The sequence below is a fragment of the Macrosteles quadrilineatus genome, unplaced genomic scaffold (assembly GCF_028750875.1).
Source record: "Macrosteles quadrilineatus isolate MER2022 unplaced genomic scaffold, UCM_ALF_1.0 Scaffold_2__2_contigs__length_208266976, whole genome shotgun sequence".
NCBI classification, from domain to species: domain Eukaryota; kingdom Metazoa; phylum Arthropoda; class Insecta; order Hemiptera; family Cicadellidae; genus Macrosteles; species Macrosteles quadrilineatus.
The window spans coordinates 102,297,724-102,303,878 of NW_026542595.1; positions in this window are offsets into that span (position 1 = coordinate 102,297,724).

The window sequence follows — 6,155 nt, forward strand, 5'->3', positions numbered from 1 at the left end:
GTTCGGATCCTGGTCACTGCCGAAAACATTTTATCAGCACAGATCGTACCGGCTCACTCCTTGCTTTGCTGTATACGATCCACGCATGGGCAGTTAGTCTATGTGGACGTACAAATAAAAGGTTAAAAGAGGCCGCTAACCTCTAAAAAAATTAGTTAATTGAAGCATTAAGATGCACTAAAGTAAAATTTAGTGTTCAGTTAAGCTTTTACATAAGTGTTTCCTAAACACTAACCTACAGCAATGTTCAATGGTTCGTTTATGTTTGAAGTTACCAAGACAGTCAGATAACACTCCGGAGTCAGAAGTTAAGTGTAACTGTTGTCGTGATTCCAAATATCGTAACAACAATGCTTTGCATTCTCTTTGTGATTGCTTTGTTATGTTTGTGTATCAGTTAACATGAAATACAGGCATGAAGATTGTTATGGTCCATAGAATGTCAATATAATATTTTTAAGGGAATTAAAGTATACATATTTGTTGCAATAAAACGTCAATTAATTCAATTCAATGCTGTATCTTAAAAACTACAGACAGGGAACTTAAAACTACTTTTTTCAACCGCAAATTCGTTTAACAGTTTAAATTCGTAGTCTTTCTTGATCAATCGAATTCCAAATAAAACACCAGCTAAAAACACTATATGAATATTTATTCACATTCTAAGTAACACTTAACACACTAAACACTTCTATTCAATATATATGCATTTTTATTAAAGATTTGGAGCCCTGTCAGTGCGAAAATCTCTAAACCACACTTAATTTTTAACTCAATATTACTAATGGATTTTTCTGTCTGTCATTACATTCATCAATTTACTCAACAAATCAAACGAAAAACGAAATTTGATTGATTCATTTATTTAATAACCTTCGCTTTCGAAGCTGCAAAAGAATATTTGCCTTACTCTTGCATTTAAGTAGTGAATTAGATTTTTATTTAGCGTGTATTTTTATTATTTTATTATACTTTTCAAGTTTTTTGTATAAAGGCCTTTTTATATGTGTTTGTGTTTTTTAGTGTTTTTTAGCCCCAGAAGATTAAATATATTATTGCTGACGACCTCATACATCAATGAGAATAGTGTTTAACGTTTTTAGCCTGAAGATGTAATCTTAGCGGTACGAAACGTCACGATCGATTGTCAATGTCCCTTCGTGTTTTTTGTAATGTGTGTCCGTTCCGTGTATCGTGTTTTGTATATGTTTTATTTATTGAACTCTGTTAACGACCTTCGAATGAAGTGATCACTTGACACCTTGAGGCCTGAAGATGGTTCAAAACAAGAACCGAATCTAGTTGCCTAAATCAACAACAAAGGATTACTATATGCAGGTATTGTAAACCATTTTAAGTAAAATTACGTTTGTAAAAAAGTACTGATACACAGCCAAATATTTGCAGGAAACCCCAACAAAAATAACAAAAAACCCTGACAAATTAAGTGATTAATTAACTGATGAGTGGTTTATAATGTTTCTCCTCCAACTAAAAAGTGAACATTAAATGATGTAAATTAACACGTAAATGCAATAAAGCATTAACTACGCGTAATGGGATCGTTAATTGTTAGAAAAACTTTTATAGAATAATTGAAGAGATTAAACTAATCAAGCGTGTTTATTATTTAAATGCTCTAATTAGTGAAATGATAATTGAAGTGTTTAAAGTAAATTTTATTAGTTTAAACCCTCTTTTACTTTATAAAATTATCCCTTCAAATGAGTAATCTCGTAATTTTGAAAATAATTAAATAACGTTTAAGCGTGGATTACAACTTGGACAAACAAAATCTCTTATTAATCTTAAATTTATTCGATGTTACACAATGTAAACTGCTTGATATACCTTTTTAAATAATCAGTGAATTGTATCATGTTTTAAAATATATAATGTATATCGACATTAGCTATATTTTGATATACTTTATATTTGTATACATGTTATCAAGACCTAAAATGGATTTTTATTAAGTCAAACTGAATATTTAACTACAAAAAGGATTCCATCGAATAACCCACTTCATGAATATTACTAGTACTAATACTGTATGATCATAATGTATAATTAGTGGAATGTATTGGTTATAGGCATAATTAATTATATTAATTCGTGGTATAATCTGCATGATTACCCATAGCTTAGTTGCTAATTTGTTTAATCCAAATATTACTTGAATAATTGATACAGATTCATTTCACAGTTATTATTCACGTTTGTCCACTCTCTATCTCATATTGCTTTTATTAAATAGTAGTTTCATACAGTTTTTCTGTAGAAGGTTTGAAAGACTCAAGTAATGCTGATTTTTCAATCAATGTTTTTTAAATTCTTAAAAAATCATGCCATGAAAGGTTTTAGTAGACCATTTTCTTATTGAAAACTTACTAAGATATCCAACGTCGACTACTACGATGACTAATAATAAATCCTAAGGTAAAATTTTTAAGTTAGGAAACTTTTAACTTTTGGGTGGATTGGTTGCCCAGCCTTTAAAACTACTAATCTACCTACTTACCAACCTACCTACTAACTATCCTACCTACTAACTAACCTATAATATTTCTTTAAAAAATGTTTAGTTATTAAGAAGACCCCGAATGTCCTGTCAAATCTGTCTCTTTTATAATTCTTAATAATTATCATGTGCTTTCCATAACCTTGGATTTTGAAAATATACTTTACGTTTTTTTTAGGAAATTCTTGTTATTAACTATGTATTTTAAATTATTATATGTGTACACAAAACTCACTTCTTCATACTACAAGCAGTGAAAGTTGATAGTTTAGGAATTCCTTTTAAAAGTCTCTGAGAAACTACTCCGTAACTTTGTCGAACAAGTTGTAACTTTGGCCGCGGAAAGTTGGTAGCATTGACGTGGGTTGAACAGCGGGTTAAACAAACCACAAACTGGTTTGTTCTCTCTTACATAACTGAAAAGGTGTGGCTATCAGGACTGGGGTGTAGACATACCTTACATATTTATTAAGTCCGAGCTATCTGTAAATAACAATGGAATGTAGTAAGTCAGAAAATAATAGCCCTAATACGATTCTGATTTATTATTAATAAACTAAACATTTTAATTATTTTTCGAAAGCTTCCCGAATTAATCTGAGATCATTATTTGTCAACTAAGCAATTGATTGAGTGATTCAGTAAATAAATTTACTCACTCAAAGCAGTTTTCCCAATTCAACCAAAATTTTTTAGATTGAATAATGACAACCTGGCAACGTTACTGGACAGAATTGTTTTAGAAAAAAACACATTTACAATCATATATAATTAAGTATTTACAATTTCTTGAATAATCTTTGACTGACCAATTTGCACATCTCTATCCTTTTGTGGTGCAGTTTTCCTCATTTAGCAGAGGTTGTGGTATTTCATGTCAAAAGTCTGTCACTTAGACTTCAATAGGATCGATTGTCCTTTGATCATAATCTGCACGTGTTGCCTTTGAAGCTTATCGTCACTTTAGATCACACTTCCTAGTAAATGACAAGACTTTTTTAATACTAAAGTGTTATTTTTAAGTCAATTATTGTTAAATACCCAGTAATGAATCCAGACGACAAATTGTAAGTGAATATGTTATAATATTATTACGACTATTATTGTTATAAATTATATTACCACAGTAAAGATAAATGAAATACCCAAAAACGTTAAACAGTATTACATGTAATTATATCAACATCTGTATTTAAAAATTAGTATAGAACGAGTTATTTTAATATGGTCAATTCAGTAGAAAACTGAGATAGCTATAGAACATATTTCAAACATGTTACTTATTATACAATTTATATGGAACGCCCCTATTCCCAACACCCTCCTCTATTCACTTGCTCAACCGGGCGAAAAAGAAAACCGTCTGATCATATTGCCACCCCCTGTATTACATGTTGTGTTAAATATTAAAAAAGAAAATTGAAAACTTTTATAGTCATTTTGGGAGTGTAAAAATGATTATAAATATTTTTCAATTACTTTGTTTTAATAGTTGTACGAATTTAAACCCTAAAAATAAAATGTAACATGATCTTTAAATATTCTAAACTTTAATTCCAGTTTATACACAACAGTTTGTTACGGCCCAAGTAATATACGTTGATAATAGAATCGTCATCAAAAGATATAATTATGAAATAATGATAACTGCTTCCTTAGTGTCTAAGGAATGTCGTCCTTAGTCACTAACAAGACTACAAGATCGCGCCACTCATCCAACACTCATCTACTTTCATACTTGGCTTAAAATACCTATTTTGTATGGTCGCCATTTATTAAGAAAGTGTTATTAAAAGTATTATTAAACTTTATTAAATTTGAGCTTCCGTGGAAATAGGTTTAATTGCCAACGCTGATTCAACGTTGATGAAACCAAATATAGATATTGATTAAAACCCACAATCACTGGCAAGAAATCTAAAACTAAATTGTGCCATTGTAAGTGATGATTGGTATTATTTAAAGACTAATGGATGGATTAATAATGTCTGTAGAAAAAATTCAATAAAGTGAAGTTCGTTACTTGTCTAAAGATTTGGTTTCATCGTTTTGACTTTTATAATTTTTGACTAAATTTTGACTTTGAAGTCTGCTACATAAAATTAGTTTGTTGGGAGGTTATTGGGCTATTTTCGATCTAATTATAAAATAAATTCGAACTTTTCGTACTTGCAAAATGTATGGATTCTAAAATGTGTATCAAATTTAGGTAAAATATGTTTTACCGTGGTAAATGTGGAACTCATTTATGTTTCTCAGGATATCTAAGTTCACGATTAATGATTTATACGCGAAGTCAATCATGAATTTGTACGTTATTTTTGTGTGTGTGTTCTAAAATAAAAAATAACTTGTCGGAAACTGATTTCCAATCATATGTATCGTATATTTATCTATTTCAATGACATTCCATACCGAATAATACTCGCATATTTTTAACGATCATTGTATATAATAAGGCTGTGGAAAAGTGTCTTACGATTTCTGGATGTAATCCAAATAATTTAATTAAACGGCCTTTCATGCTGACTTCGTGCTCAACAGTTGAAAAGCTCGTAGGTAATATCTAATGAAAGCGTTCTTAGAAATATTCTGGATTCTTTGAGTAAATAAATGAGGAATTTCAAAATCTGTTTCCGGGGCTCAATTCTACTCATCGGATTAGTAAGTTAATTAAGCAGATTTTGGTTTGTAATTTAGCAAATAATGAAAAATTAGGTTTGTATTTCGGTGTATAGTTTTTAGTTAGGTAATCGTTAAGTATTCGAAAAAATAAAATAATATTCTGCTAATTGTTTTAGTTCAGGTTACAAAAGTCACTAATCTATTAAAACGAGATACTGTCGTTAATTGCTTAAGTATAAAATAAAAAGGTGTCCATCCTTAAAATCACGTTACGCTTATAAGAAACAAAATTCTGTATTAGATTTATGGCGAATCGAATGTTAAATATTCTTATAATTTTCGTATATAAATTTCATGCATAATTAATACATTGCAACTAATTAATGAATAGTACATAATTAAAATATATAATTCCTAAACTTTATAGTACGATCCATAAAAGACATTTTCATCAAATTTCTGTTGATAATGTGTACTTCACATTTCCACGCCAAATGCAATAAGTTCTTTTCCAATTCAGGTTGTCGTCAGCAGGAAATTTCAGTTTATAAATCTTTATCTCGCTTTGTTCCATTTATAAATTTATTACTTAAAATAGATTCATAGTAGTCAGATTTAACAAATTGATAACTAAGAAATAGCACGTAGTACAAATCTACAACACAAAATAACAAATATGAACGACCGATGTGAACATTGAAAGGGTACAGCAAACTACAATGATATTGTTTCTTTTTACATGTTTATAACATAATTAAAGACTACCATCATGACCTTAGGTTCCAGCTTAAGTTTACTGCAGGTGAGAAATCAGCTTAAACAAAATATTTTGTCCAAAACAGGTCATGGACGATGCATACGATAAAACAATAGGTATGTTTGAATTCTAACTTCATTCGGTGGTTCTCTTAATTTTTACAATAATTTGCATTCTTGATATAAATCAACTATAGCATGAAATAGGATAAACATACGAATAAAACGAATGTGTGGTTTGATCATAATA